We start from the raw sequence: 27,450 nt of genomic DNA on the forward strand, positions 1-27,450 counted from the left end.
AGGTCTCCAGCCCAGCCCGGGAAGAGTGGGCGACCTGGGCTGTGCTGCCGCCACCTGGCCCGGAGCAGGTGCCGGGCCGGAGCTCCTCCCCTACGGGGGCTTCTGCAGGCCTGGCTGCCCTCTGGCCCTCCTGGCCAGAGCTCGGAGGTGGTCCCGCTGCCTGGCCAGCTGAGCACGCCGCTGGCGCTGGATGGGTGAGGCCGGGAGCCAGAGTGGCCGGCTTCTCCCTGGAGGCCTGGGGCGTCCTCTAGCTGGGTGGAGCCTGCGCCAGAAGTGGGCGCCTCTCACGCTCAGGGTTTGGTGGCTGCCAGGCTGTCTCACAGGCCCTGCGAGCCCCGCGGGGTTTTTGTCTAGCCGCCCTGGGTACCTCCTGTGTCCCAGGCACCAGGCTCGCGTGACACCTGTTACCTGGAGCAGCCCAGGGAGCGACGTGCTCCCGGGACACTGGCCGGGTCCTTCGAATAAGGAGACACTGGACAGGAGCAGAGCAGCTCCCTTAGCAAAGCCCCTTCCCCAGGGCGTGCTCCCGAGGGACGCGGGGCAAGCTTACGGCCACCAGGCCAGTCTGCCAGGCCCGGTGCTGCCGAGGTGGCTGCACTGTCCTCTTCCAGCCAAGCCCTCCTTCCCGGCTCTTGTCAAAGCCTGGCTCTGGGCCGCCCCGCACCTGACACGCAGCAGCCAGGGCCCGACACCGGGCTTGGAACAGGGTCCCCCGGGCTGGGCCAGCTCTGCCGAGAAAGTCCCCTGATCACTCTGAATCCCTCCCTGCGCCTTTCTGCTCTGTCCCCTGGAACCCTGGTCAGGACCCAGCTCCGGTGCCGCCGGCCACATGGGAGACGTGTGAGCTCCACCTGCATCCCCGCCCCCGGGTGGGGGTAGGGAGGCCAAGCTGCAGCCCCCAGTGCTGTGTGTCCCCAGGGGCTCGGCCTCCAAGTCCACCCGGACCGTGTGCGTGTGACGTCTCCAGAGATGTGGCCCAAGGCCGGGTCCTAATGGGGGGCCGCCAGGTCCTGGCCTTGCCCCAGCCTCAGCGCCCTGAGCCCCGCCCCCCAGGCGCGCCTCCTGCTGTGTAGCAGCCGTGGCCTTGCTGCCCAGCAAGTTTTCCAGGGCGCCAGCTGACACATTTGGCCTCGATTATTTGTTTTTGAACAGGAATGAAAGGAGAGAATGAGTAAGAAAGTGGTGGCGGAGGGAGGGGTGCCGAGGAGGGGAAGGTCAGTGAGAGGAGAGGAAAGATCTGGAAAGTCCCCACATGTGCTCTGGAGGCAGGTGCCAGCTATGAGTCATGGAGGGTGGCGGCCTGCCCGGCGGGGGGGCAGCCTGCGAGGAATTGCCCGGCGTGCTGGAAACCAGAGCCGGGCCTGCCCTGGGCCTGCTTTCTGCTGTCTTGGGAGCAGATTTGTTTCCATTTTAGGGACATGGCGGGAGGCTGTCACCCCCCCCCGCCCCCCGCCCCGGCCGCAGCCATCATTAATATTTCATCAATCGTAGTGAGCTCAGCCTGCTCACAGCTGCAGGCACTGCCTTCCCGAGAGGAGGCTGCACGGCCGCCTGGAGACGCTGACGCGTGCAGACAGCGCAGCAGAGAGGCTGAGCAGCTCGCCCCAGGCCACACAGCCAGCAGTGGCCAGAGCCCTGGGTGGTGACTAACTGGGTACGTGGCTGCCGCTGTGACGGCCCTTGCTTGGCCGGGTCGGCTGGCAGGGTGGTGTCCTTGTGGCTGAAACGGGGCCAGGACCACCCGGGGCTGCAGCCGCCAGGTGGGCAGTCACGCTGGGGACTTGGCCGCTCCCGCCCTCCTAGGCCTCTGGAGCCTTGGGGCCCAGGGCTCTTTGCCACAGGAAGGAGAGGGACACCACAGCAGACCCTGGGAGTACAACCTGTGAAACCTGGAAGCTTCCGGGGGCGCTGGCCGGGCTTCCTGTGCAGCTGGCTGCTCCTGCACTGTCAGTCCCAGTCGGCTCGGCCTCCACAGCTGGGCCTGTCTTCCCAGGCCCGGGTCACCCGGTGCAGGTCAGGGCTGCTGGGGGAGGCCAGGCGCCAGGAGCAGACCAGGGTGGGGGGCCCACTCCCAGGAACGGAGGGGACCGGACTAGGCCTCTGCAGCACCATCCTGTCAGCACCTCTGCAGAGGCCCCACCTGTTGCCCACGGTCCCTCCCCCAGCTGCACTGGACACTGACACGGGCGCTGAGGGTGCACGTGGAGCGTGGACTAGAAGTTGGCCAGGCTCACCTGACACTGGCCAGGATCCGCCCCGCCAGGCCCCGCCTCCTGTCCCCCCCATCTGCAGTAGCGGGTGGGACGTGAGGGAGGCTGGCTGGGGAAGTGGTCACCCCTGTGAGACCTTAGGGTCATGAGACAGGTGTGAGACAAGAACGGAGCTTCAGATGAGCAGAGGAGTCATGTCGGGGAGACCCAGCTCCCAGACGCTGTGCAGGGTGGCTCCCAGCCCTCAGCCCGGCCCTCCCACCCACCTGGCAGTTTCCTCCCAAGCCCCAGGCCTCCGGCTCAGGAATTGGCACCCTGTCCACCCACCCGCCCAGTAGCCTGGCCTGGGAAGTTTGGGGGTCATCACGCACCGCTACCTCAAACAGATCCCGAATCTGAGGGCTCCCTTTCCCCAGCCCCAGGCTCACCCTGCCCTCTGGAGCTGATGGCTGGCCCCAAGCTACCCCTGCAGTCCACTTGCAGAAGTGCCCTGCACTTCCCTGGAGTTCCCACGTGTGGTGTGTGTGGAGGGCGCCCCCTGCAGGTGTGCAGTGACTGGACATGGGACCGTGGCAGTCCCAGGGAGTTTCTGAATGCCCAGTTTGCACCTCACTTTGTACTTGGGACACCCCCTGACACCCATGCCTGGCCATGGCGTCCATTTTTCTGGCCCAGGTGCTCCTGGGCTGAGAGACTTACCATTTATTCATTCGTGTGGACTGCAAGTTCCACCAGGGCAGGGACTCTGGCTGTGTCCCCAGGGCCTGGCACATTGCGGGCACTCAGTTAGTGCCTGTTAAGTCAGTACTGAGCACTGGGTAATGATCAGAGGGGAGGCGCCATCACTGAAGCAATCAGGGAAGACTTCCTGGAGGAGGTGGTGTCTGATGGGCCTTGGAAAGCTGGAGCTATGCCTGGCAGAGATTAGGATAGAGGGCAAAAAAGCCTTGTCGTGACTCAGCAGACAGCCTTGAGCGGCAAAAATGTGGCTGACAAATGGATCACTGATGACTAGTGATGAGTAGGAGTCAGAGGAAGCAATACCCATGCCGGAGTCCCCAGGGAGACTGAACAGCAGCTGGAGCAATGGCCGGAGGTGGGGTTGACACCCATGGGTGTGACCTAGCTGGGGCTGGAGCCAGGTTAGAGACGGGTGACCCTAACAGCACCAGCCACCTGCGTGCCGGGAGCGCAAGTGCTAGGGGTCAGTCCAGGTGGATGGCGAGGCCCTGGGAGGCCTCTAGCAGCGAGGCAGAGCCGTGGGGACAGTGGACAGGGGCCCTCTGGGGGTGCAGTGCTAGGCTGGTTTCCTGTTGGTTGTGGGGCACCCACCTCCTTCCTCCGGCCCCTCAGGCTCTCACTCTTGTGGCTCCAGTGCCCTGGTCAGGCTGCCTGAGTGCTGTGTTGGAAGGACTCTGAGGTCAGGAGGAAGAAGGCCTGCTCTCGAATTGGCGGCTTTGCGTCCCCCTTGGGTGAGGGGGGAGTGGTGGCCCCCAGGGCCTCCTCCTCTAGACCTACTCTGTGTCTGCCCCCCAGGCCCCCTGACTCCCCAGGGGGCAGTCAGTGCCAGGACCCTGCCTCAAGCACTGGTCATCCCATTAACCTCAGCTCCGACCTGTTTCATGAGGCCCCTCCCTGCTTGTTTTCGGTGCCACCCGTTTACCATCCTCCCTGTCACCCCCCCACCCTGCCATTGTCCGGCCTTTCCCATGCCAGCCGCTGGGGCCCTGCTCTCCGTGCGTCTCCCCAGCCCCGCTGGCAGCTCAGAGGCCCAGAGAGGCTGAGTGACTGTCCCAGAGTCACACAGCAGGTCCTGGGTTCAAGGATTCCGTGGGGCGTCTGAAGCTTGGCAGGGCCCTGGGTGGGACAAGGAAGCGAGGGTCGGGGGCCGTCTCTCCCTGGGAGCTCCAGCAGGGTCACCCCATCGGGGACCCATCAGCTAACGCAGCGGCTGGTGCAGGCTGGACTGTGATGAGTGTGGAGAAGGGCAGAGGGGCAAGAGTGGGCTACAGGTGTCCTCTTGCAAATCAGGTGAACTTGGGAGCCTTCTGGAACCAACTTCCTTGTCCGGGGCTCACGGTTCCCGCCCCCCACGCTGGCGGGGTGGGGATGACAGCACAAGAGATTGAGGGGGCGCTGGCCTGTGTTCCCGGCTGGGCAGGTGCTGGCCCTGCAGGAACCTCGGTGACTTTTGAGGGCTGGGCTGACGGTGTCATGCGGCTGCTGTCAGAGTCGGGGACGTGGGACGTGACTGCTGCTCTGGGTGCTGGGTGCCCGGGAGGGTGACGGCTGTCATGGACGGCCAGCAGGGGCGAGCTCAGGACGCTGTTTCAGTTTTCTGTTGTCGGAAAGGGCCGGCCCCATAGGGGACATGTTTGGGGACAGTCTTCCTCTCGGAGGAGGGACTGAAGGGTGCCCCGGCTGGCGAGAGAGGTGGGGTGAGGGCTCCAGCTGGCCTGGGAGGAAGAGGGCTGGTGAGGGGCGTCAGTCTGCAGGGCGGAAGTCAGCCGAGAGGCCAGGGAGCTGATGGACCAGCGGGGGACGGGCCTTGCAGGCGCTTGGCCCCCTGGTGGCCCTGAGTCAGCTGGAAGGTCACCAGGACAGAGGGGAGCTCTGGGGCCTGCTCTTCCTCCGCTGCTGCAGAGACGTGACTCCCCGAGCCCCCGCCCCTGTGGTCACCTCGGCCCACACATTCCCGGAAGGACTGGGGGGGAGGGGAGGGGCGGCTGTGGACTTCTCTGTCCCTTGCACTTGGGACAGCACAGCCTGCAGCTGCCTCTGGCGGGGTCACCAGCTGCTTTCTCTCCTGGGCGGCAGGTATACTGCCCTGGAGCCTCATTTCACGGCGGGAGGGAGGGAGTGGTTTGGGGTGCAGGAACTGCCCTGGGTCCTGCCTGCCCCCAGCTCCCCTCCCTGCTTGTGGTGCCGCCACCCTCCCGCCCCCACAGCTGCCCTCGCGACCTGACCACACTGGCTGCTCCCCCCCCATCTTCCTCTCCTGGCCACAGTGGTCAGCAGGGGGCAGTGGAGGCCTCAAGTCCTGGGGGAGATCAGGCCACAGAGTTTTTGCGACTCCGTCCCTGGACACTGCCTCACTCCATGCAGCTCCCCTCCAGGCCAACATCTTTCCTGGGGTGTCGCGCCGGGCATCGGGGCCAGGCTGGGGTGGCGGACCCCTTCAGGCTGTGGATAAAGCAGGACTGTGTTGACACAAACTCTGGTTGAACCCACATCCTCCCTGCAGCGCAGTGGGAAGTGACCTCACGCAGGCCCCTGGCACATCCCGTTGCTGGGCCCTGGACGCAGCTCTGGTCGTGGAGGGGACGGGAGCCCCTCGGCGGCCCCGGGAAGCAGCTGGCCGGGCCCTTGCTCCCCGGGGCGTGCCCGTGCGGCCGGGCCCGGCTCTGCGGGCTGAGGAGCATCTCCTGCTGCTGGAAGCGCCCCCTCTCTTTGTTGTGATTAAAAAAGTTACATCTGTGTGCGACAAAGCAGTCCTTAAATCAGGAAAACATGAAAACAATCCGCATCACGCCACAGACATGACACCGTCAGCGCGTTGCTGCTTCCCTCCCGCCTTTGTGTTTTGTACATAAACTTAATACAAATGATTTTGTTAAAAAAAAAAAATAAATGGGGCCAGACGCCACCCGCCGAGAGCAGGCCTGCCCCTGACCGGGGCCTCTCCTTGTCCCCTGTCCGGATCTCGCCGGGCGGATCGCTGTCGTCCAGGAAGTTAGAGGCCTGCTGTGGGCGACGGTTGGCAGCAGAGGGGGTTTTAGCAGAGGGTGGACCCGGCGGGGGTGGGGCGGGCCGGCCATGGCCCCCAGGATGCTTTCCTTTGGGGGGAAAGAGTGTGAGGCGGGGTGAGCCGAGCTGACCATGGGACCCGGGCTCCAGCCTGGGCCTCTGCCGCTCAGGCCCCGACAGCCCCCGCCCCCCGCCCCGGCCTGGTCCTCAGGGTGAGCGGCGCTCCTGAGGTCTGTCTCCGGCCTCTCCAGGCCTCTCCCTGTGGTCTGGCTGTCATTCGCTGGCTCCTCCGTCCGTTCACCCCGAGGCCTCCTTGCGCAGGCCTGGCTGAGGGCTGGAGTAAGAGAGGACCAGGCCTGCTCCCTGACCGGGCCCGGACCCCGGGCTGTCCCCACGGCTGTCCGCTGCCCGCCGCAGGGGCGGGCCTGCCAGGGGAGGGCGCCGGCCCTGGAGGCAGCCAGTCCTTTCTCCTCCGCTGCAGGAGCCTGGGAAGCTGCGCCCCCTTCTTTGTGGCTTCCTGTTGAAGGAGGCAGCGTAGGAGGAGGGAAGAGGGCGGTCGGGGCCCAGGGGGACCGTGGTGCTGGGAACGGCCCCGCGCTCCGAGCACTTGCTCCGAGTTGGCTTTGTCGTCGCGGCTGTCCTGAGACTCCGTGGCTCTCGGGCTGATGCCGCCAGAGATGGACTCTGGAATCCTCCTGGAGGGCACCGTGGCAGCAGGGGGACCGGTGCTGGCCCGTGAGCCGCTGCTGGGACCACAGTTCTCAAGAGGAACCCCAGCCCAGAGCTTCTGTCCTTCACCCCAGGAGGCAGCAGGGTGCGGAGGGCCTGACTCTGCTCACCACACCCCTAGGCCTCCCCCACCCCGTCCTGGCCCGCCATGGCCCTGCAGCTCTCACGGGGTGCTCTTGGCACTGAGCAGCGGAAACCCCAGCTCCGAGTGGCCCAAGCGCTAAAGGGAACGTGTCATCACAGGAAACGCCGTCCGGAGCCCGGGCAGCTGGAGGACGCGGGGCCGGCCCGGCCGTCCTGGGTGTGGCTCTGTCTCAGCTGCTCCCCACGTCACACGGCCCAAGCAGCTGGGGAGGGGGCCTTGGCCCGGCCAGCGAACACCTCCCTCGCAGTCCCCCTGCCCATCCCGTGCCCTTCGGCGCAGCTTCTCCGCCCAGCCCTGGCCACAGCCCCTGGTGGCCTCGGCCCCAAAGCTCCAGGTAGCCCCAGGCTGAGTGGGAGAGGGGACAGCTGGGGCCTGCCGGGAAGGGAGGGGTGGACGAGGGAAGCCCCCCTTTTCTGCCAGGGCGCCCGAGGATGCTGTGTCGTGGACAGGGGGCCAGCCGGGGCCAGTCCTTCTGGACAAGATGTGCGGGGCGGCCACCGAGTCCCCGAGACAAAGTCCGGCCGGCCTGGCCGCACGGCCGAGCCGGAAACAGCAGCTGTGGCCCAGGCCCTGCCGGCTGCTTTCTAGGGGCCGGAGGGCCTGGCTGGAGTCTGACCGGGAGCGGAGCCCAGCTGTCCTGGGGGCAGTAGGGGGCCGGGTGGATGTGCAGAGGAAGTGGGGGGAGGCGGCGTGCCCACCCCTGCAGCTCGCCCAGCGGCCTGGCTCTTCCCGCGGCCCCGCCCCTCCGCCCGCTCCTGGTCCTCCCGGCCCCTCCAGGCCCCTCCGGCACATGCCGTCTGGAACTGATTAAGCCCTTCAGCCCTTGCTCACTGATGGGAGAGGGGAGCACGTGTGGGGCTCCCCCCGCCGGGGTGGGGGAGGGGGCCCTTCCCAAGTCCTGTCCTCTGCCTGCGAAACCCAGACATTTTGGGCGCATGTGGGTCTTTGGTGCAGCAGAAAAAAGTCGCAGCCGTTCGTGCGTCTGAGTTTCTCCATCTCCGTGTTGAAGTCCCCTTGCAGGGCCCTTCCCCTGCCAGCTCCTCTTCGGAGGGCCAGACCAGCTCGGGCTCTGGGCTCCGGTGCCCATCAGCTGCGTGGCCAGGGCCCCTGCTGGGAGCACCGCTGTGGGAGGGGTCCCATGAAGAGAGCGGTGTGCCTGGCAAGGCCCCATGGCCTGCGGGGAACCCTGGGGCACCCCAGCAGCCCCTGGACCGTGGCCCTGCGTCCAGCAGCCCCTCTGTGAGGGTGGGTGTCGCCCCTGCACCCCAGCACAGACATGCCTGGAGGCGGGTTGAAGAGCATGACTTGTACTGACAGGAGGGCCCCCCTGGGGTCGGGACCTCTGGTGAGGGTGTGAGCCCCCAGTGACCCTAGTTCAGGGGGGTTGGGGTCCCTGGGAAGTAAGACTGGGCTCCCGCGGGAGCCCCTGTCACTGAGGGGGAGGGGACGAGGGCAGCCTCTGTTGGGGGGACCGCAGGCCGCTGAGGTGTGGCGTCATTCATCCGCAGGCTGCCGTGAACCTCACTTGATCCTTGGGCCCATTACTGGGGACACTGCCTCGTTTGGTCCCTCAGCTACCTGCGAGGTCGGGTCTTTGTTGTTCCCAATTTGCAGGTGTGCACCCCACCTGAGGCACAGAGGGTGCAGAAGCCGCCCCGGCCTCACGGCTAGCGGGCAGCAGAGGAGGTGTGTCAACTTGGGGAGCCTGGCTCCAGAGCCCCTCAGCGGCTGACTCACCTCTCCAGTCTGTAGGTGGAGCACTGGAGGCCCCCGGGGGCCAGTGACTTGGGCGGGGTCACTCAGCGGGCTGTCGGCACAGCTGGTCAGGTTCCCAGGCCCTGGCAGAAGGGCCCGTTCTTGGGGTGGGCTGGAGCCGTCCCAGCTGGGCACCACCCAGTCCCCCACACACATTCCAGAAGGACATTAACACCAGGCAGGGCCAGGGGCAGACGACACTCTGGGCTGCTGACCAGCGTCGTGGGTGCTGGCCCTGGCACGTTCGGGCGCCGTTCCCGCTGGGGGTCAGCGTGTCGCCCTCTGCGCCTGGGTCTTGTGTGCTAATTGGTTAGACAAGTGTGTGAGGTGGCTGGGGCCTGACCTGCTTGCTCCCCGCATCCCTGTCTGTCGTCATTGGGGGGCTCCGCTCTCCTGCCTGCACGACTCCCACATCACCCCGTGCGGAACAAGACTTTGGGATCGAAGCCGCAGGAAAGTGCTCCCCGCGGGCGTGTCCTCAGACCCGATTGCGGGCTGCGACGCTGCTGTTCCTGCCTTCCACAGCTTTCCCAGGGAGAGGGCAGGGACAGAGGGGCCCCTCTCAGAGGAGGGGTGCAGGGGTGCTCTGCTGCATGGGCGCTGCCAGCCCATCCGTGCGTGCAGCCCTCGCTGCTGCGGCCCAGCTGTGCAGAGCCGGCCAGAAGGCGGAGGGCAGGCTTCCAACAAGCCGAGGGCGGGCTGGATGTGGGCTCATCGCTGGAATTTGGCAACTCAGAGCGATTCCCTTGCTCCCCGAGAGAGGATGGGGGCGGGGTCCTCCCGAACTGTCCATCCGGAGGCCCTGGCCAGAGCCCTGCCCCTCCCCCGCAGCCGAGCTGCTTCCCTGGCCCGAGCTGCTTCCCTGGCCCGCAGCTGTCCTGCCCCCTGAGACCCGCCGCTCTGGTCACATGTGGGCCTCCCGCCCCCTCACGCCCCTGCTGGAGAGAATGTCCTGTCCCCGGGGCTCCCGCCACCTCCAGCCTCCGTTTCTGCTGTGCTGGCCTCTCTCGATGTGGGCCGCCGGCCTGGGCTGGCGCCCCCGGAGGCTCGCGCTGCCGAGGTGGGCCGGCTGCCCAGGGAGAGGCCAGAGCGCCCCTCCCGGGACGGACCTGCAGGACATCCAGGGCGTCCGGAAGCTCGGGGTGCCCAGCTGGCCCGTCCATCCCAGGGTGATGTGTCCCCAGGCACGCGCCTCAGTTTACGGAGGAGGCAACCCATGGGGGCCCAGAGAGGCAGAGACCCCTGAGGCCACCCAGCTCGGCCAGGCCCAGCCCCTCCCGCCCACACCCCTGCTGCTCGCGCTACTGCTGTGGTTTGGGGCAGTTCACTTACTGGGCCCCTTTTCTCAGAACCAGCAGCGCAGTGGTGAGGGGAGCAGATGACTCAATTGGGGGGTCCCAAGGCAAGAGGCCCAGGGCGAGGGAGGCCTGTGGCTGGCCCCGCATGGAACTGGTGGGGGCAGAGCCTCGTGTCCCCACCCTGCGCCCCCAGACCTCTCTGTGGGGAGGCCACCATAAATTCCTCTGGCTGGAGGCTGCCTGCCTCTGTGGAGCCGGTTCTCCCCCCGGGCGGGGCTCCTGCATCCTCCGGGAGGGGGCGGAGCCTGGTGGTGGGGAGGCCGCCGGAGGCCAACACCCCCTGCCCTGCCAGGGACCGAGGTTGCCGCCTCTGTGGCCCCCCGAGAGGGAGGAGGGCCTCCACGGCTGGCTGTGGCCGGAGCTGCCCGTCACCCTTTGGGGCAGCCGAGTGCCAAGGTGGGGGAACCCAGGTGGATTGTCTGGGGAGAATCACCTGTGGCGAGTTAGGATGGGGTTTCTGGGGAGCAGCTTCTCCCCAACCCCCTTTGGTACGTTGCCCTTTGTCCTCCTCCCTGCAGATGCCCGGGGTCCTCGGGAGCTGCCCTGCGCCGCGGCCGGGGTAGCGGGGCCAGCCCTGGGCAGTGACTGGCTGGGTATCGGCGTCTGGCCGTCCAGCGCTGTGCAGCCTTGAAGGTGGCTGCACCTTGGCCTCTCCTGGGGCCTTGAATGGATGGGTTCCCCCACACACACACAAACAGGTGCTTACTGAACCCCGGCCTGGGCTTGGCGGCCTGTGGGTGGGGCTCCTGGCCTTGGACCCAGGGAACTCGGGTTGCAGTGACTATGGGGACAGGTGGGATGAAGGAGGGGGGTCATGGAGCTGCCGGGGCCTTCCACGCACCCTCCCTCCACTGACATGGATCGATGGCTCCCTGGCCCCCCTCACAGGTGCCAGTTAACTGGGTCCCTCAGCTGCCCAGTGGTGGAGCCAGGACTGAGCCAGGCCTGTGGCCTCCCGGGCTGGCAGCCCTGCCCTCCAGGGACCTCAGACCTTCGTGGGCGGGTTTGCAGCCTCTTGTATGTCATAAGACCATATTTTGGCTTTTAATATTTTTAATATATTTAAAAACCATTTTGAAATAATATTAGACTGTTTTAAAAAGTAACACAACTCACAAATTTAGAGATGGAACTTTATTAAGTGATTCATGAGTCCGGAGCACCCCATCTGGATACTGGGAGGGCTCAGACAGAACGGAGGGTTTTTTAGACAGAAAGAGGGTGGGACACGGTTATGGGCAAAAGAAAAGGCATTTCAGGTAAAGCCTCCTCCTTCGAGGGGGTCTTCTGTGCCAGTTAGGAGACCCCAGGTGGGTTGGCTGAAGCTCTCACTTTGGGCAGAGGTGGGGCCTACCCCAGGTGGTCACGTGGGGAGCGCCTGTGTGCCCAGCCCTTCGCCTGGCTTCTTCCCGCACCCCCCGGGGGCACCACAGCGTTCACCTGCCTGCAGACCTCGCTCAGCCTCCAGCCCTTGACCGGCCCTCACTCACCCCATGGAATGTCCCCGCCACAGTCTGAATCCGGAATGTCCCATGACCACAGAGACTCCTACCTGGTTCTAATCTGAGTAACGGCACCATACAGAATACTTCCATTTTCCTTTCGCTGCCAAGTATTACGTTTGCAGGATTTATTTCCTTTTTTTTCCTACCGTGCATTGCAAAGAGGAGCTGCTCAGATGCTCGCCAGGGCTTCAGAGCACAGGCGCGCAGAGGTCGTTGGTAGTCACAACACATGGTGTCCTTCAAGCGTCTGCTGCTTCCATTTTCCCTTCCACCTCTGTGGGTGTGTGCGCACGCCTCTGCGAGCCAGCAGCTGCCGCGGCCCTCTCGGCTGCCTCCTGCCCATGCTCCGGGCCAGAACGGGAGGCCTGGAGGGCGGGTGCTGCTCTCATTGGAGTGTCTGCCAGGGCCAGGCTGAGCCTGTGCCATCCCCTCACCTGCTGGGGAGGGGCCCTTCCTGCTTTTGGCAGAGAGCGAGAGCGTTCAGGAGCTTTAGAAGTTTGCCCAGAGTCACTCAGCTGACGGCTGGTGGAGCTGGATCTGAACCCCTGCCCTTCTGACCCCAAACCTGCCCTTCCAGGTGGCCAGAAGGAGAAGTGGCTGAGACCCGCTGGCCCCGCTGGTCCCCAAGTGTGACCACTACCTCGGGAGGGTCTGGCACGGGGGATGCCCAGTTGTGGGGTGAGCCAGGAAGGGGACAGGAGGTTGGCTTAGTGTTCCCAGTCTGAATAAACAGCCAGGGTGCTGTTCCAGAAGCTTCGCAACCCCGAATATCCGGGAGGAGAGAAAAGCAGTGGAGAGACAAGTTTCTTAGTTTCCTCCGGTTGTTTTACCTGACCCAGTGTCTCTGCTAACAGGATGAGGGGTTCCATAGGTGGGTCTGGCGCTGACAGAGGCCTCACGACAGAGGACCTGATTGGCCTGAAAACTGAGGCCTCTGCCTGGAAGAAAATGAAGGCAGCCTGTGGCGGGCCTTCTCTGCCAGGTCATGAAAACAGGGCTGGAATCTGGGCTTCCCCAGGTTAGCTCTTCGTGTGGTTTTCAAAGTGCTTTGTTAGCTCACTTCATCCTCCCCAGGCCCCCGAGGGAGGGGAGTTTGAACCGAGCTCCGGAGAGCAGGTGAGTTCATTGCCCTCATTTTACAGGTGAGTCAACTCAGGCTAGGGAGGTTGTGACTTGTGTCTTGGTCTGTGAACCCCTTTAGCCATCGAAGCTCACTGCGTGTTAAGCCCCAGTGAAGGGATGATTTCTCCCATGTTTTAAAAGCTTGTGCGCTCTCAGTGAACACCTGGGTGCTGTCTGCCCGAGGAGCCAACAGCTGCTGTCCATCTCCTTCCCTTCCCGTGACCGGACGTAACCCACGACCTGTGTGTGTTCATCCTTCCCGAGTCTCTGGTCATGTTTCCCTCAGCCGGAGATAGTGTTGTTTCGCATGCTGCAAAGCTGTGCGGTCAGGAGCGTGTGTGCGCCTGTGCCGTGCGGTCGGGAGCGTGTGTGCGCCTGTGCCGTGCGGTCGGGAGCGTGTGTGCGCCTGTGCCGTGCGGTCGGGAGCGTGTGTGCGCCTGTGCCGTGCCGTCAGGAGCGTGTGTGCGCCTGTGCCGTGCCGTCAGGAGCGTGTGTGCGCCTGTGCCGTGCGGTCAGGAGCGTGTGTGCGCCTGTGCCGTGCCGTCAGGAGCGTGTGTGCGCCTGTGCCGTGCGGTCAGGAGCGTGTGTGCGCCTGTGCCGTGCGGTCAGGAGCGTGTGTGCGCCTGTGCTGTGCCGTCAGGAGCGTGTGTGCGCCTGTGCCGTGCGGTCAGGAGCGTGTGTGCGCCTGTGCTGTGCCGTCAGGAGCGTGTGTGCGCCTGTGCCGTGCCGTCAGGAGCGTGTGTGCGCCTGTGCCGTGCCGTCAGGAGCGTGTATGCGCCTGTGCCGTGCGGTCGGGAGCGTGTGTGCGCCTGTGCTGTGCCGTCAGGAGCGTGTATGCGCCTGTGCCGTGCGTTCAGGAGCGTGTGTGCGCCTGTGCCGTGCAGTCAGGAGCGTGTGTGCGCCTGTGCTGTGCGGTCAGGAGCGTGTATGCGCCTGTGCCGTGCGGTCAGGAGCGTGTGTGCGCCTGTGCCGTGCCGTCAGGAGCGTGTGTGCGCCTGTGCCGTGCGGTCAGGAGCGTGTGTGCGCCTGTGCCGTGCGGTCAGGAGCGTGTGTGCGCCTGTGCCGTGCGGTCAGGAGCGTGTGTGCGCCTGTGCCGTGCGGTCAGGAGCGTGTGTGCGCCTGTGCCGTGCGGTCAGGAGCGTGTGTGCGCCTGTGCCGTACGGTCAGGAGCGTGTGTGCGCCTGTGCTGTGCTGTCAGGAGCGTGTATGCGCCTGTGCTGTGTGGTCAGGAGCGTGTGTGCGCCTGTGCTGTGTATCTCTTGCACTGCTTGTGTCTGAGCACGGAGGGTCACCTGCGGCTCACCCGTACTTCTCCCCTGCCCGTTTCTGCTGCCAGGTGTTCGGCTGGTGGTTTCCTGTTTCCCCTTGACAGACATGTGGGTTGTTTGCAGTGTTTTATAAACGATCCCGCCGTGATCGTTATTTTGTTCCCTATTAATTTAGGGATTTGGATTTTAAAACCATTATCCCGAGGCCCGTGGCTGTCGCAGATAAGCCTCCTCTGTGTGGGGCATCCCAAGCTGTGTCCAGAGAGGCTGGGGCGGTCTGGGGGCCCGTCGCGAGCGAGAGCCGGCGCGCCAGCCTGTCCAAGCCAGCGCTTCCAAACGGTGTTCTCTGAGGACTGCCCCAGGCCTCGTGGCGGCAAGGGAGGCCGACGGAGGCTGCGGCCCAACAGCTTTGGGAAGCAAGGATCATTTAGGAGTTGAACTTGCCTCCTCCTCCCTGCGGAGTTTAGACGGTTCGGGGACTAGCGCGTGTGTGTAGGAACCCAAAGGCGGCCTGCGGAGAGCAGGAGTCCACCGGACACGCTTGGCCTTGGGAACCTTTGGATGGGAGCCTGAGGACCGGGTGTCCCGCTTCAGCAGGCTGTGAGGCGGGGTCTCGGCGGCTGCCTGTGGCTGGGGTAGCTGCCGTGACGAGGCGGTTCTGCTGTGGATGAAAGGGAGGAAGAACTCCTCTGCCCTCGCGTTCGCTGCTTGGGAGGCTGCGGATTGAACAGACAAGAGCCCGGGTAGCCACGGGAGAGACGGGCGCGCACGTCGGGCGTTCTCGGGAAGAGGTGACACATCGGGGAGCCTGGGGTGGGCGCGCTACCCTCCAACCCAGGAAGGGGAAAGAGGGGCGCGTAGTGGAAAACAAACAACATTCGGAAGGACCCGGCCCGGAAGGACCCGGCCCGCAGCGGAGCAGGGGCGGGGGGCGCCCGTGACAGCGTCTGTGTAGGTGTGGGCGCGCACATCCTCTGCCTCGGGGAGCGCGGCTGACATTTAAGTTCTTTGGGGAGGCTCTGCTTCAGGCAGTAGGAGACTCAGGGGCTCAGATGCCTTCTGCTCAAAATAATCCTTACGCCATGTGGCGCGTTTGGACGCCTTCCTGCACAGCCTCCTCCTCGTTCTCGCCCAGACTCCAGCCAGGCGGGGGGCGGCGGGGGGACCCTTCAGAAAAGACCCAAACCGCGGCGGAAGCAGTGGGTGCCGGGGGTCGGAGGCTCGGTGCCGGGGTCTTCGGAACCGGCAGCCGGGACACGGGCTGGTGCCGGCCTGTGACCTGCAGGGTGGACCAGGGCACACGGGGAGTCAGAGCAGGTGCTGGCGGGACAGACGGGGAGTCCTCGGGCCGCGGGCGGCGTGGGGGTACCGTGGAGAACACAGGCACGGCGTTGTCCGCCTCTGCTGGGTGTGCTGGTGGTATCAGGTGCCTTCTGTGCTGCAAAGGCCAGACCCCAAGCCTTTGACACTGTATCTTTTAAAAAACAAGGGACCCCCTCTTCCTCCCCTAGCAGCTTGCAACTCGCCCATTGATTTAACCATCTTGGCTGCAGAGTTTGTTCCTGGGGAGGGCCAGGAGGCGCAGGGCGTCACCCCAAGGCCAGCCTGCAGCGCCCCCACCTGGCCATCTGCCCTCCTGGCAGCCTGGCTGAGCTTGCTGGGCCAGACACCCCAGGTGCCGAAGAGTCACCCTGTTTCTATCTGAAATCAATGCAAACCTGCTAGTTTTGACAGGTAGTGGGTGTTGGGACTCGATCCTGCAGCCACAAGCTCGCAGCTGACTGAGGAGCCGCTGCAGAGGCTCTGACAGCGGTTTTCTGAAGCTGAGATACCATCAGAGAACATCTCCGACTTTGTTGATGTGATGGTTTCTCAAGGGGAGAAGGAAATGTGTGTTAGAGGTACCTGCACCCTGACATGGGTTGGGGGTTGGGGGGTTCTTGGAAAAGAGGAAACAGGGCCTTCCTGCCTCTGAGTTCCACGAACATTTATGGAGGCCCCTGCCTCAGAGTCGCAGGAGGTGAGTCAGCCTGGGCAAACTCCCCAGCAACGAAAAGGGGTGGTGGTCACCTCCGAGGGCTTCCTGGAGGTGGTGACTTTTCACAGAGGGAGTTTCAGATGGAGATTCGGAGGCCACAGGGCCTTGGAAAACTGCGTGCTGTTGAGATGTGGCTGAGCTGGGTGGAGCGTCGGAGCCAGAGGGGTCAGTCTGGGGCGGGACACAGGGGAGGCCGACTGTCCTCTTCCCTGGGAGGCTGGGCTGAAGGGAGAGGCCATCTCAGTGCTGACTCGACACCCGCTCTGGGGGAGGAGGAGAGGGAAGTGCCAGGTGGGAGTGGGCTGACGCCGGCCGCCTGTGCCTGCCCCCGCTGCTCCAGGTTCTGCTTTCGGGAGGCAGCGGGTGCCCCTCCTGGCAGCGCGGCCTGTGCCCCGCCCCCCTGGTCCTGAGACCCGAACCTCTAACCTGCCCTGTCCCTGGGCCCCTGGGTGCGGGGAGCTGAGCCCCGGTCTCAGATGAGGGAAGGATGTTTTTTGGCATTTCCAGGGGAGCAGCTGCTGTGGCTCGTGGGGGTCTCAGAACTGGGGTGTGGGGAGGCGGGGTGCAATGTAACCACCCTCCGTCTCTCCTGCTGATGCTGCTGGCCCAGAACTGTGGCCTCAGGCATCACAGGGGTCCCACACTCTTCTCCAGTTGTCCCACTTGGAAGCAGGCACCCCGAGTGTCCCCTTGGGACTCCCAGAGTGGGCCCCTGCTGCAGGATAGAGGCCCAGGGCGGCCACCAACCTGGTGACTGTTGTGTGGGGGCCGCTGGGGGAAGAAGGTGGACGCTGCCCCAGGCACGTGGAAATGACCTGTGGAGTCCCTAGGATCCCCCCCTTCTCCACTGCACCTCAGCCTGGGGCTCCCCGACTTCGATGTGTGGGCCGAGCTTGGCGGGTCCAGGAGCGACAGCCTCGGAAACCGGTTTAGACCCCACTGGGGCCTGGAGGTGCCTCGCTGGTGCCGGGCGCCTGGCCTGGACCCGCTTCCTCCCAGCTCGGAGCTGTTTTCCGTCTCTGCACGAAGCTCCTGGCTGTCGTGGGTCCTGGTCGGGAATGGGGGGGGCACATGAGTTTCCCGTGGCTGCTTTAACCAGGGGCCTCGGGCTCCGCCTGGCGTGGCCCAGGAGGCCGGGAGTCGCAGGTCAGGGGCGCGGGGCTGGTTGTTCCGTCCCCACCTTGGCCCCTGGCGTGTGTCGCGCCCCGCAGGCCCGTGTCCACTGTCACGTGGCCCGCGGTGTCCTGCACACCTCCCTCTGGGCCTCTCTCAGGGACATGCGTGGCTGCGATCAGGGACCAGCCACGTAACCTGGGACGGGGCTGCCTCTCCCAGGGTCAGCGCGCCTGCGCCCTCCTGGCCCATGGGGTGGTCTCCGGGGGCCTAGGGCCCAGGGGCTCACGTGGTCTTGCACGGGGCTGGTGACCGTGTGGGGCCCTTCCAGTTTGAAGGTGTAAAACTAAAACTGGCTCAAGGAAACACAGTTGAAGTCTGTTTTCTTTCATCCTGTTTGTGGTGGCAAAATACGCAGAGCTCAGCATCTCCCACCAGCAGCATTTAGCACATTCACCCGTCGTGCAGCTGCCCTGACGTGCAGTTCCAGAACATTCTCCCCTCCGAGGGAAGCCCCAAGTCCACTAGCAGCCTCTCCCTTGGCACCCCTCCATGCCTAGGCCGCCACCAGTCTGCTTTCTGCCCCGGCAGACCCCTTTTCAGTCATCATGGGGCTCTGACGAGAGCCAGGCAGGCCGAGGTGGGCCCTCGAGGGCATGTGTGCAGGGGGAGCAGGTGCGGGACCTGCGCTCATCAGGGCGGAGCCAAGTGCCTGGGGTGTCAGCATCCTGTCCTCTTCCTTCCTGCTTTCTTGGTGTTTCCGCCTGTCTCCTACCATTCTCTCCTTTCTCCCTTTGCAAATGGCCCCGAGTTGCTCCCCAGCCCTCAAGCCTGCATGACCTCCGCGCCGCCCAGGCCACAGCTCCACGCTCCGGGGGTTCCAGCAGCCGCTCATCAGAAAGCGGGTCTCTAGTCAGCCTGTGGCCGGCTGCCCGGGAGGCAGGGTCCAGCCCGACCCAGCACCCCAGTGGGTTGGGTGGGCCAGGAGCCCCAGGTAGCAGTGGGTCAGCAGGCCTTCAGTTGGGGTCTCCGGCTGGCCTGACCAGTGCTGAGCACCCTCTCCCAGCAAGTTATCCCGAGCAGAGCAGAAGCCTCCCCTCTCTGACAGTGGCATCTCAGAGAAACGCCCCCGTACCTCCCCAGGAAGGGACACCTTTACAACGGACACGGGGCTCTGGCCTCAGCAATGTCTTTCCGTCGAGGCCACTGCGTTCTGAGGAGCGTGTCCTGTGCCACCTCTAGCTGTGGCTGTGCTGGTGGCACGGACTGTGATCTGGGAGCTGCAACGAGGTGGTCCTCGTGGGAATCAGGGTGAAACTGGGCGTGCCGAGCGCCTGCTGCTTAGGACAGTGCCCGGCCAGCTCCCCGGCCCTGCTGAGTGTGAAAGGCTTGCGAGGGACCCCGAAGGTGGCTCTGGAGCGTCTGTGGATGGCACATTCAGACTCTGTGGGTTCTGTTTAGGGGAAGCAAAACATTCAAACCGCTGCCCCCCAATTCTTGCATCTTGCGGCACCTGGAAGGTTTAGGGGCGCGGGGGCTGCATCTGCGGCTCTCACGCTGTGTCTGTGGGAGGATGAGGCGGCCAGTTGGCTCCAGGCCTTCCTCTGGATGCTCAAGCATCTGAGTGCAGCACCGGAAAACCAGCGGGAGGTGGGTGGGCATCAGGGGGTGCCGGGGTGCTGTTTCAGGTGCTCTCTGCTCCTCTGCTGGGCAAAGAGAAGAAATGCTGCCGGAGAGCTCTGGCCCGTGCTGAGTGCATGGCCGTCCCTGGGCCTGGGCTGTGGGGACAGAAAGCTGGAGCAGGAAGCAGGGCCAGAGGGAGGGCCAGGAAGACAGGCTCTGCCCCCAGGGAGCTGGGAGGGGAGGTCCCCAGGCTCCGCCCTCACCTGGAGCCTGGCTGGCCAGCCCGCTGGCGTCCTGGCTGCTGGAGCTGTCCTTCAGGGACGAGCCCCGGCTGGGCCGGCTGGGTGCCCAGACACGGGCCTCCCCGCGCGTCCCAGGACGTCACCCCCTTGAGGGAAAGGCAGCGGGGTTTGGTGGCCACGCATCCTGGGTATGCACGGACACGACTGCTTTAGTTCTTGTGCCTGGAGTGGAGGGTGCCCGTGGCCCCCATGGGGGGTCCAGTCCTGCAGTTGTTGAGCAGCAGGCCAAGGCCAGCGGGTCAAGATGCCTCGGTTCTGGGCCTCTGGAGCCCCATCCCGGACCCACCACGGCCTCCTTCCCACTGAGACGGGAACACCACGCCAGATGTGGCCCCTCCCCTGGACGGTCCCCAGTCTCTGGCCAGGCGCCCAAGGCTGCAGGCGGCTCCTCACAACCACTGCTTGGGGGCAGGGAGGGGGTCAGCCCTCCTGAAACTGTAGCTGCCCAGGAGGAGGTGGTTCCAAGACCCGGACAGGGACCAGATGCTGGTGGGTCGCTGCAGCCTGGCCAGGGAGGGCGCCCGGGGCCTCACCCACGTGGGCATCTGGAATGAGGAGTGTGTGGAGCCCAGTGAATGCCTTGGGTGCTTGGTCCTGGCTGTGGGGGCTGGATTCCGGCAGGCTGGGGGCCGGACAGGGGTTGGAGAAACTGTCCCTGCCTGGTCCAGAGTCAGCCTCCCCAGGTGTCGGTCAGGACGTCTTTCCCAGGGGTGCAGTCCTCGGGAGCCACCCCCAGTGTGGGAGTCGGCCTTGGCTGACCCCTCTGCTGGGGGGTGACTCACTGAGGTCAGGGGTTGTGGCACAGGGTGGGTCTGGCGATCCCAATGTCCAGGCGCTCCCAAGCTCCCCGCTCTGGGGACTGCCTCGCCCACCCGCCTGGGATCCTAGGCTTCCAGGGGCCGCAGGGAGGGGCGGAGGAGGAGACTCCAGCAGGGATTGCCCAGGCCCTGAGGGGCCTGGAGGAAGTTCCTGGTGATCTGGCCTGATCTGGCCACTGCCTCCCCCACTGCCTCCTGCCTTGGCGGTGGGGGTGGGGGGTGTGCAGCAGGGCCGGCGCCTCTGTCTCTGCACCCCCCCAAACCTGGAACAACTGGGGACATCAGGTCTGGCCTTATTCCTGGGGAAGTCAGCCTGCCGCCTCCCAGGAGGCCGCCCTGATAGCCCTGTCATCTGAGCCGGTGGGGGTCAGAGCTGGGCTGTGCAGGCACACCTGGAGGGGGAGCCCTGAGCCGCGGCAGGGGGCAGGGAGAGAGGTGCCCCCACCCCCCCCCCACTCCACGCTCAGGTTTCTGGCCCCACCCCGCACCCCGGAAGCCTCACCGTGTGTGTGGGGTGGGGGGCAGGGGAGGAGAAGGGCTGGGAGGCAGGACGGCAGCCGCGGCGGGGACTTCCGCAAGGCAGTTTGGGTGACCCGGTGAGTCTGTGTCCCCTCCCCGGCCAAGCCACTTTCCTTTAGGGGTGACTTGGAGGCTGGCTGGGAGCTCAGTCCCGGGTGGTTCCTGTGCACAGACAATGCACCCCGTGCGGCCTGGCGGTCTGCAGACGTGCACCCCTTCTCTGCCTGCCCCCTCCGCCCCTGCCCCTCGGAGCAGCTCCCCGCGGAGCCTCCCCGCGGGCGGCGGCCCGGGCCCCCCTACCTCTGCCCCAGCTCTGGGAGGCAACTGGCTCCTCAGTGACAAAGCCCCTTTGATCCTCGCTCGGCTCCGAGCCATGTGACCCGGTGGGCGGGCCGCTCGCAGGCGGCCGGCGCAGCCCGACTCGCTGCTGGGTGAGTGCTCTTCCCTTTGTTCCTCCCAGCCGCGCGCTGCCCGCGGGGGGCCCTCAGGTGTCCGGCGCCCCGCAGCCCCCAGCCCCGGCGGGCGGCCGCGGGAGCCTCTCCCCCGGGCCCTCGGGCGCGCGCCGGTGCCCAGGGCCGGCCAGGGGCGGCGGGGCTCGGTCTCCACGCGGGGCCCAGATTGCCGGCTGCGGAGGGGAAGAAAAGGGCTTTGTGTGGCCACAGCTATCTCTTTGTAAATATTTGGCCAGCCCGGAGAGCGGCGAGGTCCTCCTCTGACGGGACTTTCTCGGAGCCTGAGTCCCTTCCCTGGAGGCTTCCCTGGCTCCGGGAGGCCGAGCAGGACGGGGCGAGTGTCAGCGCGGCCGGCGCGGGGAGGACGGGACAGGCTGGGGAGTCTCAGCAGACACAGAAGTGCTGGCCTGGGGGTTCCGGGCTGCGGCTTGTCTTGGGTTCCTGGGGTGTGAGGGGTGTTGCTGGGTGGGGGGGGGTGCATGTGCTTTGGGGGTGGTGGGGGGCGGGTGTCCGCCACTCCCTGTCCAGGCGCAGGGGTGAGGATGCAGCCCGCCCATCTGGGATGCTGGGGGCTCCCCCAGACTCAAACCCACAGCACATCACCCCAGACCCCAAAGTGGGGTGGGCAGTGCCCTCTGCACTGAGCGTCCCCAGGGCCCCTGGGGCTGGCCCGGCCTCCAGGCTGCCGGGGCATCCTCCACCCGCGCCTTTTCCTCTCTGCTGGGAAATCTGCGGGCAGGTTTTGCCAGGTTTCCGGGGAGCTTCTTTCCGTCCACACTGGGAAGTTTGAAATTCCCTTCCCGGGAGCACTGCAGGCTGCGGTGGCAGGCTGTGCGCGGGGCCTGGCGCCGGGCCGCCCTCGCCGGGACCTCGTTTGGCTCTCCCGTGGAACGTCTGTTAGGGGCAGAGGTAGAAGAGGCCTGTGGTTTCCCCTTCACTCGTAGCTGCTGTGTCTGGAAACTTACGGGGTATTTACACAAATGTCACTTTGCCCTGGTCGCTTGGCACCCCCGGCTCGGTGTCGGGCGGTGGGAAGCGAGGGGCTCCTTTATCTGTCTTGGGGTGGGAGCCTCCCACGTGAGCCTCTCTGGACAGGTGGGATTCTTGGTCCTCTGACCCCTGCCCACCCTCCGGGCGCCCCCCATCCTTTCCAAGTGCTGGCACCTGCCACGTCACCTGCTCTGGGCCATGTGGCCTCCCCATGCTCTGGGGCCGCTGCGCTGGGTCACGAGACACGTCGCTAGTCTGTCGCCTGCCCCGTGACCCAGCGTTGGCCTTTTGGGGCCCACTGAGGCCGTTCCCTGCGCGCCAGCCCTGCCCTGGCCACAGGATGGGTTGCACCAGTAGCCCATACCCTCTGGACCACCAGAGCCCCTGGGCTGGCTGCCTCCTGCCCCCTGTTGGCTGCCCCACCCGCCCGCCCTCCCCACTTCCTGTGTGTCCCCCAGCTGAAGCTGCTCTTGGCAGATGGGGTGGTGTGGGGAGGCGCGTTCCCTAGGGCCCCACAGTCAGCAGAGGGGAAGCCCCTGTCCTGAGGACCACCCCCACCAGCTGGCGCCCTGCTTCCTGCTGAAGGCCACAGGCTGTTCTCAGGCCTTCCTCGTGGCTGGGCTTCCTTATCTTTTCCGGCTCCCCCTGCACAGTTATTTTATTTTAACGAGTTATTTTATTTATGCACACAAGAGCTGGGGTGCAGGCCAGAGGTGCAGGGGTGAGAGGATTCCCCAGAGACAGAGTGGGGTGCAGAACAGGCAGCCTGACTGAAATCCACTGCTGAGGGGAGCCGCGGGGAGACAGGAGAGGTCTGCTGCGCCATGTGGGTAGCTCCCTGGCTGGGGATCGAACTCGAGCTGCAGCAGCTGTGGACAGCTTCATAGTGCTGAGACTCACCAGGGAGGCCCACCCCCTGCACATTTAACCTGGGGCCGCCTTCACCACAGCACGAGCCTGGCCTCCCACTCTCACTGGCCACATGGGCTGGAGACAACTTTGTTGTAGCGTGTGGGGCCCAAGCGTGCTGTCCCTCCCGCCTACGGGCATTCCCTGAGGGGTCAGTTTTCCCAGTCCGGGTGTGCCCCTCCCACTGCCTCGGCCCTTGATGCCACGGTGTGGTGCTTGGGAAGGTGCCGGCTGACTGCCGGGTCTTGGCTGGGGGCTTCCCGCAGAAACCCAGGCCCAGAATGCGTGAGGTTCCCAGGCTGCCTCCTGGCACTGAGCTTTGATTTGCCCACAGAGCGCCTGCCTGGCTCCAGGGACAGGTAGGGGCCTGTTCCCAGGGGCTCCCGGAGCCTCAGGAGGCCTTCCCAGGGAGGCTTCTGCGGTGGGCGCCCTGCGCGGCCAGCCCCGGGGACGGGCCTGGTCCCGGAACCAGAGTCAGTCTAATGACAGGCCCCTGCTGGTGTCGCCTCCCTGGGCAGACCCCCAGCCTGCCCACCTAGCAGGCCTTGTTCCAGGACAGGCTGAGAACAGCGTGGGCAGGACAGCCTGCCTAGCCTGGGGTGGGGGCGGGGCTTGAGTCCTCCCCTGGTCGGCTCACCCCTGGGAACCGCAGGCCTCCAGGCCCAGGGAGCTCCGATCCCACTTCCTGCACAGCCTGAGCTGCCACTTGCCCTCATCTGGGCTCCCTGTTCCTGCCTTCCGGGGGGTGAAGGGTCAGCCGGCTTCTGGGGGGAGGAGCACTGGGCTTTGGTTGGGGCGAGGCAAACCGGAAGGCGAAGATGAGCCTTTCTGCGCAGCTCCCCTTCCCAGCTCTTGCAGCCTGGGTGGGATTTTTAAATGTTTTATTTTGGGTTCAGTAGCTGGAACATGGGCTGAAGCACCCCCAAATTTCTTGTCACTCTCCTGAAGCTGGGGGTGGAGCTCTCCTGAGCACCCGAGGCTGCACTTGGAACCCTGGTTCCAGTGGATGTCGGGGTGGGGGTGCTGACCCCCCCATGGCCTCCAGCAGGGAGACCCTTGCTCTGTTCCATCCAGCCTGACTCACAGCACCCGCCCCGCCCAGCCCCCTCCCCCGCCCTGGGGGCCTGCCAGCACCCCTCCTGCTCTGAGTGCCCAGGCAGCCCTGGCAGGCGGCCCAGGAGACTGTGCTCACCTCCCTCACCTCCAGCAGCCCCAGATCCTTATCACTATCTTATCTCCCAGGCCCTGTTCCAGGCGCCTGTCACCAGCCTGGTGACGAGGAGGAGCCTGAGATAAGATTTTCCCCGGCCCGGGGCAGGAAAGTGCCTTTACCCTCCTCGTGGAGGAGCCTCCCCCGCGCCGGCTGGGACGGGACGGGACGTGGGTGCCCTGGGTGCCGTCTGCCGCTCTCTGTGCCTGGGCTGTGACGCCGGCAGGGCTGATTATCGATCTCTGCCCGGGTCCTGGGCGTCCCAGGTGCCTGCGCAGTTCATGTTTGAGCGAGGGAACGGTCAGCGCCGTGCGCGTGGCCTTCGGCTCAGCCCGCCGCCCGTGCCCGCCGCGAGGGCGGCTCCGGAGCCTCCCCATCAGCCCTCGTCCCGCGTTTGCCCAGCTCGGGGCGGTTTTGAGGAAAGGGCCAGAGAGCACCGCTTGCTCCGTGAGTAGACCCACTCTCCTCGAGCAGGGGCTGCACCCGATAAACGCCGCCTGCTGCTCGGCTGTGACAGGCTGAGCCGGCCCTGAGGCAGGGTGAGCAGGAGAGCGAGAGATTGCAGCAGGGCGGGGTGGGGGGGCGCAGGTGGGCAGAGAGTGGAGTGGTCGGAGCCCCGGGAGGGGGTGTTGCAGCCACCCAGGGGGCAGCAGCCTGGCCTGGCGTCCTCCCAGGCACTCTGCCCTGTGCCTCCCTCACCTGCACCCGGGGGCCAGTCTGGCCGGTGGGCACCCAGGGCCAGGGCCTGAAGACCAGCTCGGGTGCAGAGGCGCCTTACTCTGAGGGGGTGATGGGCCCCAGGACATTCCCGGGCAATGCCTCAGGCTCCCAACTGTTCCCACGAAAGAGCAAGTTGAAGGGGCATTTGCTGCCTTCTTGGATCCTTGTGCTTGTTTAAAATGTGGGGAAGCCGAGGTCCCCCTTAGTGACCCGGAGCGCCCCACCCTGAGACAGCGGGGTGCTGCCACCCAGCTCCTTCCTCCTCCCCAGACCCCAGAGCTCCTTTTCACAACGTGGGAGGCTCTCGCCCCAGCCACGCCTCCGTGGGGTTAGGTTGGTGGGAGGCATCGCCTGTCTTAAGGGACACAGGAGGGTTAGTGATCGTGAATTATAGAACAAGTGAGTTTTGAGCGGACGACTGAGCCACTTCACTCAGCAGCTCACCCCAGCCCAGCGTGCCCTCCAGCAGCCGAGCACCACCTCCTGGAAGCCCCCGTGATTGCGACCCACCCTCAGAACCACCAGGCCCACCGGAGGGGCTGCTTGTCCTCCTCGCCCCAGGGAGACTCGGGGAGCCTGCTAGAGGGTGTGAAGGCTATCTGGGGGTGCATGCCTGCCTGAGTGGGGGGCCTGGGGACCCAGATACCAGCCCCAGCCTCAGGCGAGTCCCTCCTGAGCCCAAGTTGGCAGGGGGAGCTGGGACCCCCAAGCAGGTTCAGTGGTGGTGCCCCCAGCCCCCACTCCACACCCCAGTGGGCTGAGAACCCTTGGAGCAGAAAGTGGGGGCAGCCCAGTGCCAAGAGGCACGGCCTCCCCAAAAGTCCGGCAGCGACTCCAGATGGATGCTGGAAAGTCTGGAGGTGCTGGGGAGCCAGGTCTGGGGGTTCCTGGAGGAGACTAGAGGGCAGAGTGGGCGAAGGGGTGGGGGCTTCTAGATGCTGGTGTGCCTGGGAGACCCGGGCCCAGGTGCCAACCCCACCTCCACTGCCAGGCATTCGGCGGGCTCCAGCTCTAGCGCCGCATCTGCTGTCTTTCTGGCCCCTCGCTCAGACACAGACGGCCTGGCCGCCACTCTGCAGTGAATTCTCCCCGTTCAGTGAAGTCCCGGAGCCCTGGCGAGGCCATTCTGCATGTGGGTAGAGGATTCCTGGGCCCCGTGCGGTTACTGCGGGGCCTTGGGCACCCGATCGGCCCCTCCCAGCCGCCGTCTCCTGTCACTGCCACTTCCCGGGACGTCCTGAGGGCAAGTGCAGGTAGAACAGGTGTTTGCACAGACTGGACAGAAGCACTCGCCCTGCGTCCCAAAGAGCGGGCAGCCCCTGGACACCGGGGCTTCCAGAAGTTTCCAGTTGGGTGGTAAATGCTCTCAGATAAGGCTCAGAGGGCCTTGGGTGTCCCTGGGAAGGTGGCCCATTTGCAGGCCAGGGCGTGGGGCTGGCTCTGGAATCTCACAGGGGAGGGAGCAGGCGGGGGGAGCGAGACTGGGCTGGCTGCCTGCCAGGGAGGTGGGGCCTCCATGTCCAGGTGTGTGTGGGGACATATGCGGCCCTCACCTTGGTGGTGCCCCTTCTGCAGTGTCCCACCCAGGGGCTCCCCCCCCCCCCCGCCACATACCTGCTTCCCGATTGCTGCTCACCTGGCACAAAACTTCAGCGCCAGCTTCCTCAGCCATCCTGTCCCACCTCCCCAGCCGCCTGGCTCTGCTCTGCGCCCTGGGCCTCCTGGCGCCCAGGCGGCTGTCTTCTTGTGCTCGTCCAGCCTCGCTTTCTTGGCGCCCACGGAACAGGGCTGAGGGATTCTCCAGAGCACCCTGGGGCTGCAGCTGGCCAGGAGGGTCTCTGCCCCGTGGGAGGCTGGGGCAGCCGCAGACGGGTCAGGTCCCAGCTGCTGCTCACGGCTGGGCTCACACGCCGTGACAGGTCCTCTGCCCAGGTGCCCGGCCAGCAGCTGTGGCGCGTTCACAGACTTGCTAATTCCAGGGTTTCTATCCTCACCGTGACAGCGAAGCCCCCGTCAGCTGTTGCTCCCGCTTCTCCGCTCCTCGCCGCGTCCCTGGCGACGCGGGGACGCGCCGTGACACGAGAGCGTTGCACTGTCATTGTAAATGATCCTGAGCGTCACGCCAAGGCCCCCCCCCCACCGTGGGGCAGCATGAGTTTGGCCTCACTGACCGTGTCCACTCCAGCCAGGCAGCCCCAGGGTACTCAGGGCCCCCTGCAGCCTGGGGCACGTGGCGCCGTCTCTGCGTGTCCGTGTTCTGTATAGAGGGACGTGTGGGCGGCGGCCTTTGGCGTGGCGTCTCTTTTCCTTAGCATGTTTGTTTCCGTGTCATGCTTCGTTCCTCTTCATGGCTGAGTAGTACTCCATTTCATGGCTGCATCCCATGCGGAGTGGACTCTTGCTGCTTTGGTGATGGTGAATCCTGCTGCAGTGAACACCGTGTGCGCGTGTGCGTGTATGTGGGGGGCGGGTTACCTGACCCCGTGTTCTCGTTGCCCTTGGGGAATTGTGGGTCACCAGGTTAAGTCTAGCACCCAGAACCCAGTTGGGGGCACTGTGAGCCTCGCCCCTGCTGGTGCTCCCGCTCCTAGCATTCGCCTCGCTGAGGGCCCTGCTTGCTGAGGTCCAGCCCAGCTGCGGGCGGTCGGGGGGGGGGGGGCGCTGGCCTTTGGCCGTGGCTGGCTCTGCAGTGTTTGTCCTTTCTCAGGAACCTCAGGACCCATGTGGCAGTGAGCTGGTGGCCCAGTGAGAGGGGAAGTGGGTGGGAGGCGTGGCGGGCCTGGGGGCCACCCCCAGTGGGAAGGGGTGGAGAAGCCGGTTGGCTCTTTTTTTTTTTAATAAACATTTGTGCTTTATTTATTTATTTTAATTTATACAAGCACTGGGTACAGTCAGAAGCGCGGGAGGGTGAGAGAAT

General features: G+C 65.4%; 1 protein-coding gene across 4 annotated transcripts in view; it reads left to right on the forward strand.

Moving 5' to 3' along the window:
• Positions 1-27,450, forward strand: part of SEPTIN9 (septin 9) — a 115,915-nt gene that overhangs the window by 71,147 nt on the left and 17,318 nt on the right. The window contains exon 1 of one of the 4 annotated variants that reach the window (XM_037493746.2): positions 20,666-20,683. The exons of the other annotated variants lie outside the window; for them this stretch is intronic. The gene's annotated coding sequence lies outside the window, so the exon portion shown is untranslated. Of the gene's footprint in view, positions 1-20,665; positions 20,684-27,450 lie in introns of those variants that run through there. 4 annotated transcript variants of the gene reach the window in all.

This window comes from Talpa occidentalis, unplaced genomic scaffold (genome assembly GCF_014898055.3).
Source record: "Talpa occidentalis isolate TD23 unplaced genomic scaffold, MPIMG_talOcc4v2.1 talOcc4.7, whole genome shotgun sequence".
Taxonomy (NCBI): domain Eukaryota; kingdom Metazoa; phylum Chordata; class Mammalia; order Eulipotyphla; family Talpidae; genus Talpa; species Talpa occidentalis.